The following is a 17127-nucleotide window of genomic DNA, read 5'->3' on the forward strand; positions in this document are numbered from 1 at the left end:
GGTTGCTCCGTTTGGTTCCTATTTCTTCTTAGTTTTTGTTGAGGAAGCCTGATGTATTTCGCTGCTGCTCTGGTTGCTCTGTTTGGTCGGTACAATTTGAGGAGAACAAATTGGGCCAATCAAAACGAGGGTGAAACGTGTTTAGATAATGCTTGCTATTTTACAATTATTCAATTGTTTATCATAAAAATGATATAAAGTTATTCTTTGTGATAGATGCGTAGAAATATTTGCAATCAATTGAAGCAGAATCTTTCATTTTTTCCTGCATGCTCAGTGTTTTGATTTACATTTTACGCCCATACCTTCCGGTTAGACGTAGTCCCACGTCAAAAAAATTACTGTGTTACCTTATAAACTTTTCAGCGGAATTGTTAGAATTAATCGTATCAACTTACTTGCAATATAAAAATGCCCCCGACTTGCATATATTTGCAATGCCAATTTCCCCCGGGGCACCTTGGTTTTGATGTCTCTGTTAGGGAACACATTTCGATCGGAACAAAAGCTTCCATTACTTTCATGAATTTGCAATGTCGATTTCCCCCAGGCAGCTTGGTTTTAATGTCTCTGTTAGGGAACTGCCACATGTGTCATCAATTTCGACCAATCAGAAGTGGGTATTTCCGTTAGGATAGGGGTTGAGATTTTTCAATTATTCGATAGTTCGTTTTATGACATATATTATTATATTCAATATAAACAATTGTTATGAAGTGCCGAAATTTTACCAAAAAGTAGTATTTTTGAATATTTCAAGTATGCAAAGTTGCTTAAGTGTCCCATTTCTTTACACCCACAACGTTTCACTGCTATCTGAAATGGTGCTGCCAACGGCCAGTCGAGTTGGCATGAAATTCGTCAAATAACACATTGGCATCCCTACATTCATTGATTCTTTAAGTCCAACAGAAAAAAGGGGTTTCGATTCTCTTTCTCTCTGTTTCCCCCCACCATCACCCTGGTCGACTGTATAACGACCTGTAACGACTGATCATCAGTCGCCATCATCGTCATCATCATTCATCCGTGTTTCATTACCCCGTTTCGGCCTATTCCCATCAGAAATTCAGCCGCCGCAGTTCCGTCCATCGTGCACTAGCCCTGCCTGCTGCGGCCGCTGGCTGGTGTACGTGGGGTGTCTTAGTCTGCATGGATAGGCCTGAAGGTGTCGACGCACAGCACTGGAATCGGTCCGATGCAATGGTAGTGGTAGTGGCACGGAAAAAAAACTGCAGGCCCCCATGGAATGGCTTTTTTTTTGCACCGCGCTGCGCCGGTATGAAGCATAACAGCAACAGAGACAGATCGATGGTCGACTTGGGGTTCCTCGCTTGAGACTGCAATCGCTGCAGATCAGTTGGACTTTTATAGCGGTACCTGTGGGAAGTGTTTCGTTACGGCCCCAGCGACTCCAGAGGTTCGCTACGCGTTTACATTTTCTTTGCCTGTTTCTTCCCTATCCTAAATTTACATGCGTGTGTGTTTGACAACGCAAACGACGGAATTTCTCGCGCGAGGTTTCCCGGCATATTTTTAGCCCTATCGGTGATTTCGCAGCGGTCAAAGTTGAATGAAATTACAGTTTGTGCATCGGATTGGTTTCATGTACTGAGAAAGAGATATAAAGAGTGGGATGCTGTGACAGTGAATATCTGCACTTCGTGGAGGTGGAGAAAACTTTCAAGAATATTGCGATTGAATGCAAGTTGTGTCGTGTTTTTTTCCCCAGAGCGCCTTGTAGCACAGAAAATTATCTCTGGTGGTATTATCTTTTGCAGTGATAGCTTTTCCTTCGGTACAGGAAGGTTGTGAATGGAAATTGTGCGCGAGCTGTGTCAGTGAATACTCATCTGAAGTGCAATTGATGCTGCTGGGTGCTTTCGCGTGTTCAGCTATCTTTGCGGAAATGAAATAGGGTCAACTTTGAAGAATAATGATGTGGTACTACAGTTGAGGCTGTGCTGTGCCTATTACACGTCTCTATTCCAATGGATAAGGATAGTTCAAACTATTGGTGAACACTAAGCGAACAACAATTATACACGTGCAGGTACACATTTGTGATTTAAATTGAACCACCATGTTTTTGCTTATAATTATCTTGAGAGGCCTATATTATTGCTAGTAAACATAACATAAATTTAACTAATGCCCGACTTAACTTCATTTAGAACGTAGCAAGAGTCTATTTGTCACACAATATATAGTCACCATTTCGGAATGGTAATTCCACTGAATGTCATCGTATGGAATGTTTATCTTCGCTTTTATCATTCGCTGAAACATGTTTTGTTAGCCATAAGATGGACATCGGAGGCCATCTAACCACATGTACAAGCGAGCCGGTTCCCATCCTCATTAGCTTGTTTTCATTTTCTGTTTCTATACCGTTGCCAAATTAATTATCAAATATTTGAGGAGTGGATACGTTTATGCCAGATGTTTGTGTGAATAAGTACAAAGTCAAAGTACGTTCAGTTTTGTTTCAATGGATTAAATATTTATAATGACAATTTTATTTATATCTCCAATTGAAAAATAATCATAGCTTAAGGGGGCAACCTGCTCAGAAAAGTAGAAAAAAAAGATTATTTTTTTTGCATTTCTGGGAGGCTTATACCTTCAGAAAAGGTGTGCCGAAATGGTTTTCAATATTTAATATCCTTGAAAAATTACAATAAAAACTATGAGATCACCTCAAGGGAAGTAACATTGCTGTACAAATCTCTAAACGCTAAACACTCGAAACCATGGTATTTCAGCTTAGAATCTAGTGAATCGATTCAGATGAATTTTCTGTCAGAATGTGAAAATAAATTATCTAAACTGTTACGTACCCGTTTTTGATATCTAAATTTTTCAATATTTTATGACTTTTCAGATGGCAATTGTTGTTGAAATAAAAAATTAAAAAATGTAGTTCAAATGTTCACCATTATCGCAATTTAAATACTTCATTTTAACATGTCGGAAAAAATATCAGCCAGATCGGTCCCCCAGATTCTGAGAAAAAAACTACCACCAGCAAATAACTGTTTTAGAGACAGCATCCACGCCCTCAGTTGCCGACAGCTTAATAATCACTATATTGACATCCAAACAATATCAAAAATACATAAAAGATCGAAATGTCTAAAATGTCCCAACTAGTGATCCCCGATAATCGTTCGATTAATCGATTAATCGAATACTTTCTACAAAAATCGATTATTAATCGAACGAACACTGTGCAACCAATAATCGAAGCAAACGAATAATTTTTGTCGATTAATCGATCTAAATACAGTGAAAAAATGCCGGTAATTTTTTAGAGGTGTTTTGATTATTTTTGAATTTATATTTTATACTTTTGAATTTATAATGTAGTGGCTGATTCGATCTTGTAAACGCCCTGATCTGCATGTTTTTGTCAGTGGACTTCTGTGCTTTGCAATTCATAAGCTTGTCGTCAACTTTTCAGTTCAGAATTTTCATTTGGGCAGTACAGGTCGGACTCGATTATATATAGTCGACCATTTTTTTCAACAATTATTTTCAAATCCTATACATAATCGAATTTCAAGAAAATATTTTTTTTCATTAATGTATGAATGTCAAACATTAATAGAAAAATAGCTTTTTTTGTGATTCGATTATGTATTAGATTCGAAAATTCACGTTGAAAGTGAAATTGCGATTATATATTATATGAACGAGTCCGACCTGTAGTAGAAAATTGAAGGTGAGTGAGAAAAAAAATCAAAATTCGCTGGGCAGTAAATAAAAAACTACAATTTTTTTTTTGCTTTTTTAGCCACAACAAGGTACAACAGGTCCCATCGGGTTACTATTTCAGATGATCACCTATGATGAAAAGAAATTCAACCTGGATAGAATTGTTCACACTGAAAGGACCTACGGAACGAATAACGTAGTTTTTCAACTCATTTACTGCTGTATTTGCATCAAAACCACTGTGATAATTGGGAAATCCGATAGGGTAACGCACCAGTTCATAAAAGCAGGACGGCCATGGCATAATTTAATGAATAGAAACTTTAGAATCTGATCCGACCAGTTCGTTTGCCAGTTCAAAACCCAATCGAGAAATTATGGAGAGTGATCGTACGAATAGTATATGAAGTTAACGGGCAATATGAATGCTTTGAAGCATTCAACAATAATAACACATGCCAAAGTCATATTATATGGATCTTGCATGAAACAGCAGTGCGTAATGTAAACTAATATAAAGTATAGATGAAACATTGTATTTTGATGGATTTGATTTTATGATTTTTGTACATGCCCTTATTTTATATTTAGGAGCCAATGCTATCAAATTCGGTTTGAAAATCCTATCCAATTTGAACGAGAAAAATGTCACCCATATCTGGGTGACGGGGCGACAAACATGTTAAACTGATTGATAACTAAATGTGAATGTGATTCATGAAATAGAAACTGGTTTTAATTCATGCGAAACTGATTCTATTTTTGTAAAGGAGTGCGGCCATTCCATGCCAAACCGACATAGTGGTTCTCAGATTTTTGTCAAAAGTGCTAATTTTGTTTTTTATCGCAAAAAATGAATTTTCGTATTTTTAATTTTTTTATTAGGGTGCGCACTTTAGGGTGGTTCGAAAAATCATTTTTTTCCTCTTTTTCCAAAAATGATTTTTTTTAAAAATCATAACTTTTGAACCACTGAACCGTTTTAGATGATCGACATACCAAATTGAAGCCAATGAGCTAGTCTTTTATGAAAAAAAATACTTGAAAACCGTGTATCTCGATATCAAAGAGGTTTTTTTTCGTTTTTGAGATATTATTTTTCAAAGTTAACAGATGGTTCGAAAAAACATTTTTCCTCTTTTTTTCCACTACAAAAATTATCAATTTTTGATCTATTGGACCGATTCAGATGATCGACATATCAAATTGAAGCTGTTAGTGAGTTAGTTTTCTTTGAAAAAATATCACTTTGCGAAAAATTTAGATCTTCGTTTTTGTAATTATTGATTGAACTAGTTTTCATAGTTTTCTCGGTAAAAGATAGAGGGCGCTCTATTCTTTATATTCTTTCTGGAAAAGTTACATAAGGTTTTTTACATAATATATCCGAAAATCAGAGAGGTGTTATTTTTCGTTTTTGAGTTATTATTTTGCAAAGGGCCTGGCCGGGTAAGGGAGTAAAAAGTGCCCCCAAACCAAATCACTAGCTGTATGGCAAATATTGTAAAGGATATTAAATAAGAAATTTTGGTGGTTTTTTTGAACCCCTATGTGGTTTGACGTAGGATCTATAGTGAAAAACGTACTTTTTCGATTATTTCACGCCATCCTCAAAAGATCCGAGATAAAAATTTGAAAAAAATACTGAATGTGCATCTTACTACGGTGTACCAAAAAAAAGCTATCAAAAAAAAAATTTCATCAAAAATTTTAGTACTAAAAAAATATTGAAATTTTGAATTTTTTTTTTTGTGATTTAGAGATTCAGTACTACTCTAATTCATATTTTAATGTGATTCTACGGCTTTTCTAGATATTTGTGATTTTTTTCAGACTTTTTTCAGTGTTGCGCGGTATCAAAATTTTTTTTTTTATATTTTCAAAGAGTGGAGATATTTGAAAAAAAAAAACAGTTTGAAGATATTTATCAATCTAGAAAAACCGTAAGAGCACATTTAAATATGAATTAGAGTAGTACTGAATCTCTAAATCCCAAAAAAAATTATTCATAATTTAAATATTTTTTTTAGTACTAAAATTTTTGATGAAATTTTTTTGATAATTTTTCTAGATACACCGTGGTAAGATGTACATTCAGTTTTATTTTCAAATTTTTATCTCGGATCTATTGAGGATGGCGTGAAATAAACGAAAAAGTACGTTTTTCACTATAGATCCTACGTCAAACCACATTGGGGTTTGACGTAGGATCTATTCACAATATTTGCCATACAGCTAGTGATTTGGTTTGGGGGCACTTTTTACTCCCTTACCCGGCCAGGCCATTTAACATCGTTCAATATTCTTATGTGACTAGAGTAGACCTATGCGACTAGAATTCAATCTTCCCTTGAGTGTAATACATTTCCAAAGGAAGTTAGCTTATTGGCTTCAGTTTGATATGTCGATCATCTAAATCGATTTAGTAATTCAAATGTTATTAATTTCTACAAAAAGTCATTTTCTGGATAAAAAAGGAAAAATACTTTTTCGGATCACCGGTTAATTTAAAAAAATCATATCTCAAAAACGAAAAAAAGCCTTTCTGATATCAATATATGTTATGTAAAAAATCCTCAGCTTTCAACAAAAATTAAAAAAAAATATATAGCGCCCTCTAATCTGAAGCCAAGAAAACAAGAAAAAACCACTACAATCAATAATTACGAAATAAAATCCATTTTTTTTTAAAGTTCAATAATTTTTAATGAAACGCTCATTGACTTCAACTTGATATGTCGATTCAATCGATTCAATGGTTTAAAAATTATGAATTTTTGAAAAAAAACATTCATGGTACAAAGTGGAAAAAGTTGATTTTTCGGACCACCCTAAAATGGAAATGGAAAAAAAATTTAAAAATGTGGGTCTAATTTTTTGCGATAAAGAACAAAATTACCACTTTGGATGAAAATCTGATAACCCCTATATCGGCTTGGCATGGAATGGCTGAATGACAGTTTTCCATCGGATTTTACTCATTCTAGTGTACTCATATTGGATGGAGGATATCCTAGGTAGCCGGGATCCTGATCTTCTGCTTCATCTATACCTGTTCCTCAGAAACGCCGATGTCAACGTTTAATGATGTTTCCTTCGTTGTGTCCCCGTTTCATATCCCTCCTATCCGATCGATAAACTTTTACTTAGTCGCGGCAATACATACACACACTCTTTACAGATGCACGGGCCAAAGGTTGTGCAGTCCACTGATCATTCAACAAGAGCCAAAGGTTGTACCGCTCATGACAACTCTACACGAACTGATGATTGCGCCGGCTACTGACCATTCTATCCTGGATTCCTCGAGTCGAGAAAGACGCACCACGCTAGATATGGGGTACAGACTAGGGAGCGTTGCTGATTAATGGTCAGCTGCATCCCAATAGGAAGTAGCCCGTGTCGGGCACACGTATAGAGCATCGAAGACTGCAACATACCAATTATGAGAACACTTGTAATACTAACCTCGAGCCAACCGCGAGTAATCGGTTACATATTACTAACAAAGTTGTAAGACAAAAATTGTCAAAATATTGGAATCCCGGCCCCGTCAGGCTAACGCCACATGTGCCTTAATAAAAAATATATTTTGGGGAAAAAAAATATTGGAGTAGACGGAAAAATAGTATAGAATGTCAACTTACACAATTTTAGCTGCATATAAAACGGAATGGACGATTCCGACAGCTTTGGTGTCGGAAGATGATTCGTTTTTCATTTCATAATAAATAATATAAAATGCAATTGCAATGCAGAAAATTTTTCATTGAGAAAAGAGGTATTTTTATCGATTTAAATATTGAAAACAGAATCTTTTTTGTTCTGTATATTAATAGATTATTTTGGGCGATTAATCGTATTGAATAACAAACACAAGAATGGAAGACTCATATTAACTGTCTCGCTTTGTACGGTCCAACTATGTAGGAATACTCTTACGCCCGAAAAAGACAACATTATGTGATTTACCACTTGTTATCGGTAAGATAAAAATGTACATGAAATAATCCGGTTCCGTTACAGAGGGAGTGCTAAAGAGCCTAAATAGAATAAACAGATGCGATAAAAAAATCTTTCACAATGAAAATCAATTATATTTCTTGAGATTAACAATTGAATAACTGTGAAATGTCAAGCATTATCCAAACGCGCTATGTGCCAAGTTTTGATTGGTCCAATATGTGCTCCTTACATGGTAACGACCAAAAGGAGCAACCAGATTAATAGCGGATTATAATTCGAACACAAGCGAAACATTGCATCTTAAGTTCCTCCTCTTGTGATTCTACCGCCAATAAAATACAAAAAAAAACAATTCGTAGTTGCCTTCCGAAAATATTATACATTTTCTATATTTTTTTATTTACAAAATGCTTAGTTACCTATGTCATGGCGTTCACTGCGTGATTCACAGGCAGAATTTAGTGGCAAAAAAGCTGAGCCCTAGATCGCATTAGTCTTTACTGTATGTTAAAAGTGCTATCAATAATCTTCGAAGTAATTCTTTGAACATTCGATTATTTGCTCAGATATAAATATGAGTAAAACGACGAAATCTTCAATCGGTTACTTCTACACGCTGGAGTTTGACCACCAAGAGGCTATTAGCAAGATTTTCAGCTTTTTTTAGTTTGAGCTGCAGGGTGACGATTTCAACTTGATTGAAACAGCATCAAGAACATCGGCCTTTCTGACAACACTTTGAAACAAAATTTAAACAGAAAAAAATATTCAGTTTTCGCAATTGTCAAAATGATCACAAAAGCTTCAAGCCCATGTTATATTATCATATGTATCTTACTTGGATGCATTACACAAAGATTTTACTTAAATTGTTTAGGATCTTCAAAATTTTCAAATTTCTCAATAGATAAAAAATCAGTAATATATCACAGCCATAGAATGAGCCAAGTTGCAAGAAAAGTTGATTATCATCAGCACATAAGAGAAACTCAACCAAGGTTGTCGTTTTTTCATAATATTATTTGTTGATTTTATTATTCACTAGCTGACCCGGAAACTTCGTCCCGCCCAAAATTTGTTTTTTGTTATCAATGCCTTCAAACATTCACGTTTTCTTACTAAGCACAAGTTCATGAGTCCAATCGCAGAACTGTTCATTGATTGATCTTCTATTCGATCCCGTTGAATTTACCTTTTACTATCAAATTCCTAGTATTTCTAACAAAACTCATCATTATAATATCAGATTATTTTCAGACATAATTCTCGTTCAAGATTTTTCAACCTTTTGCAAATAACATGTTTCTCCGTTACATGGAATAAAGAATTAAGATAGACCCCTCCCCTCTTCTCCCATTAGAGAGGGGGAGGAGTGTCTAAAGGGTGTGTCACATCAAATTGTATCACGGAAAAAACGCTGTAGAAATTCGCCCAGCAGACCGATCCTTTTAAAAATTTTAGACAGTAAAATAAAAACTATTAAACAACTTTTGGCATTTTCTTTCTATTCATACTTCGAGCCCAAGCCCGTATGCTCGCACCTTCCTCTTTACCCCGTCCATAAGGTTCTGTACAACGTCAGGTTGTAGTTTCTTTTGAACAGAAATCCATTTTCTCTTGAGTCCGCCTCCGATTTGACAACTTTTGGGTTCTTCTGGAGGGCCTGCTTCATAACCGCCCAATATTTCTCTATTGGGCGAAGCTCCGGCGCGTTGGGCGGGTTCATTTCCTTTGGCTCGAAGGTGACCCCGTTGGCTTCGTACCACTCCAACACGTCCTTTGAATAGTGGCACGAAGCGAGATCCGGCCAGAAGATGGTCGGGGCCTCGTGCTGCTTCAATAGTGGTAGTAAGCGCTTCTGTAGGCACTCCTTAAGGTAAACCTGCCCGTTTACCGTGCCGGTCATCACGAGGGGGCGCTTCGCTTTCCGCAAGAGCAGATCGCTTGCCACACCATGTACTTTTTGGCAAACTTGGATAGTTTCTGCTTGCGAATCTCCTCCGGAACGCTGAATTTGTCCTCTGCGGAGAAGAACAACAGGCCCGGCAGCTGACGAAAGTCCGCTTTGACGTAGGTTTCGTCGTCCATTACCAGGCAATGCGGCTTCGTCAGCATTTCGGTGTACAGCTTCCGGGCTCGCGTCTTCCCCACCATGTTTTGCCTTTCGTCGCGGTTAGGAGCCTTCTGAACCTTGTATGTACGCAGGCCCTCCCGCTGGTTACCAAATTTGGTTTCGTTTACTTGATTAATTCTCGAGTAATTCAGAAATTTGTGTTTCATTTGTATGGCAGCCAAAAAAGAGAGGGGGGAGGAGTATCTTACCACGATAGAATCATTTATTGCACCCTAAAACCTCCACGTGCCAAATTTCGTTTCATTTGCTTGATTAACTCAAAAACTATAATACCCACAAAATTATTTTTTGTCAGAGAATGAAATGTAGTAAACTGTTTATATTTCCATAAAAAATACCAAAAAATTTTGGAAATTTTTTTTTTGAACGGTTGGCATAAGTTCTGGTTACAACGCACCATTGAAACACAGTATCCTGCGTTGTAGGACATTGCTGAAAAATATCTTTTCGTTTTTCTTTGTCGAAAAAGGCTTCAGTGTAATTTCGAACAACCCGAAACCGGAACCATTTGAAAATCAACGAACGCGGAGATTTAAGGCTTTAACTAACCAAGTTGTGGATTGGTTTGCAATTTGAATGTTTTTATAGTTTGTGAGTAATTTGTATTAATAATTATTATTTATTTCTATTTATTTTGTTGAATAAGATGCAAAAATATGTTTTTTCAGTATTATAGTGACTTTCACCATTTTTGGCTGGTTTGTCATATTACTTCCATTTTTTGGAAGGATGTCGGGAGTGAGAATTGAATTCGTGAACTTTTGCGTGAGAGGTACGAATATTACCACTACGCTAGATCGCCTTCATGAGAAAATAATGGCAAGTTTATTCATTTAACTAACTGCAATGTTTTTCAATTGATAATTCATCATTAAGAAGAAAAAAAAATAGAAATAGGATTTTCAAAGTAATTTGGCAATAGGGGTCTGGGCATGACTTCATTCTGGAAAAGGGGTCTCTTGCTCAAAATAGTTTGAGAACCCCTGGTCTAGAAGATTTGTAAAATGAGGACACAAATTTCGACATCATGAGAACAAGAATGAATCCATCGGTGCTTTTCAGGGCCACTGAACCTTTCACTAAAGTGTTATTATGTGAATTATATGTTTGGGAATGATGGTTTCGGGAGCGTTGGAGATGTAATTCTGCTAATAGGCTAATAGGTACAGGAAAAACTACTAAGATATTCGATAAGTTATTTAAATTGATCACCTTTGGTGTAGTCCTACGTGTCTCCAGTTATGTCCCCGACATTACCCACCCTTCTTTTTTCTTTAGACTTTTTTATGGGAGTGCGGTAAATATGTAAAGGGTAGGCTAGGATTATAACAATGACATGATGATAGGTAGCTAACATTATTGCATTATAATTAAACCATTAACGACCAAGCTAAAAACATTTTTTTTTCTTAGAGAAAGCCATTGGTGTAATTGGCATTTCAGAGACCCTTATTCCCAAGAATTATTTTTATCCGTTCTTCCTGTTTCCGGAAAATGACCAAAAAAATCTCCAAACAAAAACATTGACCAAAAGTTACATCTTCGTTCCTGTACGAGGTTCAATCCAACGGTTTTTTCCTACATCAAATGTGTATTCTATTATCAAAGTAATACTGTAAAAAGTTCACATATTTCTGTATTTTATTAGGTTATGTACTTTTCGCATATAGTTGCTTCAAACCGAATTTATTGCCCAATATTTTTTTTATCCCATCTGTTTATTTTTATTAGGCTCATTTAGCATTTCAGCTGTAAGAGAACCGAATTTATCGTCTATATTTTTTCTCATGTTGTATATTACACGGTAGCCATTTTAGGCGTAAGAGTATTCCTGTCGTATCGATACACATTTTTATCTATTACACAGTAGCCATTCAGGCATAAGAGTATTCCTATTCTATCGATACACAACACATGTCGCCTTTTTTGGTGTAATAAAGTTATACAAAATTAAATGAAATGGATGGTAAGTGGGAACTAACAAACTAAGCTATCATTTGATGCCAAAACATTACCATATGGTTGCTATTCAAAATCATGAAAAATTATCAAAGTTGCTGTTCGATTTTTTCGAACGCTTGGCCTAATGAAGGTTAACCGGAAGCTTTAACTTTTATCAACAAAGCAAAAATCGTTGAAAAATGGGGCAACACAATGACAATGACAGTATTTTTTGACACAGAGTCAACTTTGTAATTATCAGTAATTTACTAATGTTGTTTGAAAACGAATCAATAAGCCCCTGGAAATAGTGTGAGTTTCCGAGATTATTTGAACGCATAAGACCTGTATCCACGTAACAAAAAATATAGAGGACTAGGTCCAAGACTAAATCGCATTCTTGCCGTTGGACTAGGTAATTAGTTTATACAATCAGTTCTTCATTTCGGTTATCATTTTGCGTGGTTTTGTAGAAGCAGTTGAAGTGATTATTAAGTGATGATACGTTCTTTCACTCGCGAGAAAAAATAGACAAGCTATCCAACTAGCGGACTGATCGATTTGTCTTCTTGTATCAATGTACGCGTATCTGAGTATCCCGAAAGCTATTGCGGAGGACTTTTTCGCAGTTCAAACAGTCTGTCACCGTCGATCACTTGTTTCACCAGCACGATTTTTCTACATTTTGACCATTTCAACCACTTAACACATGGGTTATTTAAGCAACTTTGCATACTTGAAATATTCGAAAAAGAATTAGACTACTTTTTGGAAAAAGCCAATTTTTATTCTTATTTTTTCACAAAAATTTATAACTTGAAAATTGTGATACATACAAAATTATTGTCAATGGATGAAATGTAGAAAATTGTTTAAATTTTTACAAAAAAATACCAATTTAAAATTTGTTTTCTCAAAAACATATTTTCTTAAAATTCCCTAAAATATATATATATATAAAAAGCCCTTACAATTTCCAACAAGTCGTCCATACATCGAAAGATGGGCACTTTTACAGGGAAAAAAATTTTCGAAGAGAAACTTTTTCATATTTTCTTTGAAAAATTGTTTAAAGTCAAGACAGCGATATAATGTATTAGACAAAGTTTTAGATCTTGTTAAAATATAAACATTTGTCCAATACATCAACTTTCTATCTTTTATAGTTTTTGGAATATAAGTCGTTTTTGTATGAAGACTCCTAAAAAATAATGTTTTGCTCGTAACATTTTTGTGTGTAAATTCTAACGTTTGACATGTTCTTGACATGTTTCTAAATAGAGAAAAGTGAGCAGAGCATGTTAATTGCGATAATTTATACATAAAAAAAAGTTTTGTTCGTTTGTGTACGCGTCAAAAACTCGAAAAGTACGGAGCCGATTGAGCTTAAAGTTGGACACAATATACAACCCACTTCAAGGAGTGTTGTTACGGCATAAAAATAGGAAAATTGGAAGAAAGAAGATTTTATATATGACCAGAGTGCGTTTCTGAAATTGTGCTTCTAATGAAAATCGACTATTCAGCAATGAATATGTGTTCTATGCGATGGAAACATCTTCTTTCACGTGTTTGACAAAATCATGAACTGAAATTGTGTTTCGAAGTGATTTAAAATTTATCCATTTCCCTCATCTATTTCTATATATATATATACAAATTTTCTGCTCGTTTGTGTACGCGTCAAAAACTCAAAAAGTGCGGAACCGATTGAGCTCAAACTATGATACAATATACAATACAACCAAACACATCTAGGATTGCTGTTACAACATAAAAAAATTAAAAATTCAACTCAACCATGCAACCACAATGTGCAACAGCAAAGCGTGGCAGGGTACAGCTAGTTTATACATAAAAATTTACGAATTAAACATTAATAGTATTTTTTCAAAGAAAAAAAAGAAAAGTCGTTGTTCGAATAACTTCTTCCTATGAATGTACCCATCGTCCGATGTATGGAAAACTTATTGGAAATTTTAAGGGCTATTTATATCTATTTTTTTCAGAATTTTAAAAGCATATGTTTTCAAGAAAAAAATAATTTTAATTTTCAAAATATTTTTTACAATGAAATTTTTTCCAAAAAATTCTTTGATAATTTTCAATGAAAACTTCAGTAATTTCCTACATTTCATTCTCTAACCAACTTTTTGTAGATCTTATAGTTTTTAAATTAAGATTTTTCGTAAAAAAAGCTTGAAAAAACTCAAAATTTAAAAAAGGAAACTTTAAAAAAAACTATCAGAACTACAAAATTATAGTCAAAGAATGAAATGTAGGAAATTATTTTGGTTTTCCTGGAAAATTATCAAAGAGTTATTGGAAAAAAAAATCATTGAAAAAGAAATATTTTAAAAATTTAAATTCATTTTTCTCGAAAACATATGCTTTTAAAATTTTGAAAAAATAGATATAAATAGTCCTTAACACTAAACCTTCCAAGGGGAGTCAAATGACCCATTTTAAACTTTTAGTCAAAATTTACTTGCAAATTACATTGTCACAACATAATTTGCATACCCTACTTTCCTTAAAACATACATAGAATGTATTTTTCAGTACTTTACTCTTGTTATTTTTTTTTATTGAGAAATATTTGTAATCTGCCTTAACCACCGCAACGGGCCATTTGACCTGTGCAAACATTCATATGATATCATAAAGATTTGTATGTGTGGTTGTGATAGAAAACTATTGTATTACACATTGTTGCTATTGCTTTATATATTTTGTTATATTTGTGAATGAATAGTGAATGATTAGAATTAACCAGTAACCATTTCAAGCTTTCAAGTAATTTCATTATTTGAATAAATTTAGATTTCACTAATAATTGTTATCCTAAAAATGTCGAAATATACAGGAGAAATATGGTATGTCAAGTTTCTCAACAAAACTATATAAATCGATTCATTATTCACTAACTATTTATAAAGGATCAATTGACCCGCTGTGGTAGGAATAGGTATACGTGAAACATCGGTAGGTTTAGTGTTAAAATTTCCAACAAGTTTTCCATACGTTTGACGATGGGCACATTTACATGGAAATAGTTTTTCAAACAACAACTTTTTAATTTTTTTAATACGAAAGAAAAACTATTAATGTTCAATTCGTAACATTTTTATGTATAAGTTATCGCAATTTACATGCTCTGCTAACTTTTCTCTATTTGAAAACATGTCAAGAACATGTCAAACGTGACAATTCACATACAAAAATGTTACGAGCAAAACATCATTTTTTTCAGAAGTCTTCATACAACAATGACAAAAATGACCAAAAACTATAAAAGATAGAAAGTTGATGTCTTCGACAAAAGTTTATATTTTAATAAGGTCTAAAACTTTGTCGAATACACTACATCGCTATCTTGACTTTAAACAAAATTAGGATAAGTTGTAATTTTTTCAAAGAAAACATGAAAAATTTGTTGTTCGAAAAACTTTTTCCCTGTAAAAGTGCCCATCTTCCGATGTATGGACGATTTGTTGGGAATTGTAAGGGCTATTCATATATATATATTAGGCTGTCAAAAAAGTCCTGCGGTATTTTTTTTGAATTTTCATTTGTTCATAAAATTAGTTACAATCATCTGTTTTAAGTCAAATATGCGCCGTTTTGTTCGATGACTTGTTCCCAACGAGATGCCAACTTCATAATACCCCTGTTATAGAAGCTCGCTTCCTTATTGGCAAAAAACTCGGATAGCCAATTTTCACAGGCCTCTTCTGTGGCTAACTTCTGACTACCTAGCTCGTTCTCCATGGACAAAAACAGGTGGTAGTCACTTGGTGCAAGGTCCGGACTATACGGCGGATGCAAAAGAACCTCCCATCCGAGCTCCCGGAGCTTCTGGCGCGTCACCAAAGAAGTGTGTGGCCTGGCGTTGTCCTGATGGAAGACAATGCGGCCTCTGTTTATCAAAGATGGCCTCTTCTTCATGAGTGCTACCTTCAAGCGGTCCAGTTGTTGGCAGTACAGGTCCGAATTGAGCGTTTGGCCATAGGGAAGCAGCTCATAATAGATTATTCCTTGACAATCCCACCAAACACACAGCAGAACCTTCCTGGCCGTTAATGAGGACTTGGCCACCGTCTGAGCCGCTTCAGCGGGCTTCGACCACGACCGTTTGCGCTTCACGTTGTCGTAAGTGACCCACTTTTCATCGCCAGTCACCATCCGCTTCAGAAACGGGTCGATTTTGTTTCGATTCAGCAGCGATTCACATGCGTCGATACGGTCAAAGATGTTTTTTTGCGTCAACGTGTGTGCCTTTGTCATAGTAGTACTGTAAAATATGTCGGATTTTCTCTTTATTTTGCTCCATATTTGCGACACTATAACTCACGAACGACTTAACCAAACAAAACACTGTCAAGGACTATATTATAGCGCGCAAAAATACCTTTCCAACAAGCTAAAGGGTGTGTCACATCAAATTGCATTACGGAAAAAACGCTGTAGAAATTTAATTTTTAGGAATTATATCTTCAGCTTTCGCTTATAATCAGATAAGAGTGTATAGATCACGTTGGCCATGCTTCACTGTCAATTTTTCGTAAATTTGGAAAAATGTCGTTGAACGAAAAAGAGCGTCGTGAATTAATCCTGTGCACTCATTGTGCATTACCACTATTGAAGCAGCACGAGGGCCCGACCATCTTCTGGCCGGATCTCGCTTCGTGCCACTATTCAAAGGACGTGTTGGAGTGGTACGAAGCCAACGGGGTCACCTTCGTGCCAAAGGAAATGAACCCGCCCAACGCGCCGGAGCTTCGCCCAATAGAGAAATATTGGGCGATTATGAAGCAGGCCCTCCGGAAGAACCCAAAAGTTGTCAAATCGGAGGCGGACTTCAAGAGAAAATGGATTTCTGTTAAAAAAAACTACAACCTGACGTTGTACAGAACCTTATGGACGGGGTAAAGAGTAAGGTGCGAGCATACGGGCTTGGGCTCGAAGTATGAATAAAAAGAAAATGCCAAAAGTTGTTTAATAGTTTTTATTTTACTGTCTAAAATTTTCAAAAGGGTCGGTCTACTGGGCGAATTTCTACAGCGTTTTTTTCCGTGATGCAATTTGATGTGACACACCCTTTATAGTATGACTTCATACAGTGAATACAACTAGAACTACGCGCTTACAACGACACCTCGCGGAAATACAGCAGGACTTTTTTGACAGCCTAATATATTTTTGGGAATTTAAAAAAAATACGTTTTTGAGAAAAATGAATTTAAATTTTTTTAATAACTTTTTTGTCAGCGTGATTTTTTTCCAATTTTTTTTTATATTTTTGTGTAAATATTATTTGAAAAATTTTTTACATTTCGTCCTTTGACAAGAATTTTTTACAAAAACTT

The 17127-nt window shown here is 35.2% G+C and overlaps 1 protein-coding gene across 3 annotated transcripts in view; it reads left to right on the forward strand.

The window, feature by feature from the left end:
• Window positions 1–1348: 1348 nt before the first annotated feature.
• Window positions 1349–17127, forward strand: part of LOC129764402 (EGFR adapter protein-like) — a 205003-nt gene continuing 189224 nt past the window's right edge. The window contains exons 1-2 of one of the 3 annotated variants that reach the window (XM_055763430.1): window positions 1384–1420; window positions 1782–2053. The gene's annotated coding sequence lies outside the window, so the exon portion shown is untranslated. Of the gene's footprint in view, window positions 2054–17127 lie in introns of all 3 variants that reach the window. The other 2 variants (XM_055763431.1, XM_055763432.1) reach the window with 2 other exon arrangements.

Source organism: Toxorhynchites rutilus, chromosome 2 (genome assembly GCF_029784135.1).
Source record: "Toxorhynchites rutilus septentrionalis strain SRP chromosome 2, ASM2978413v1, whole genome shotgun sequence".
NCBI classification, from domain to species: domain Eukaryota; kingdom Metazoa; phylum Arthropoda; class Insecta; order Diptera; family Culicidae; genus Toxorhynchites; species Toxorhynchites rutilus.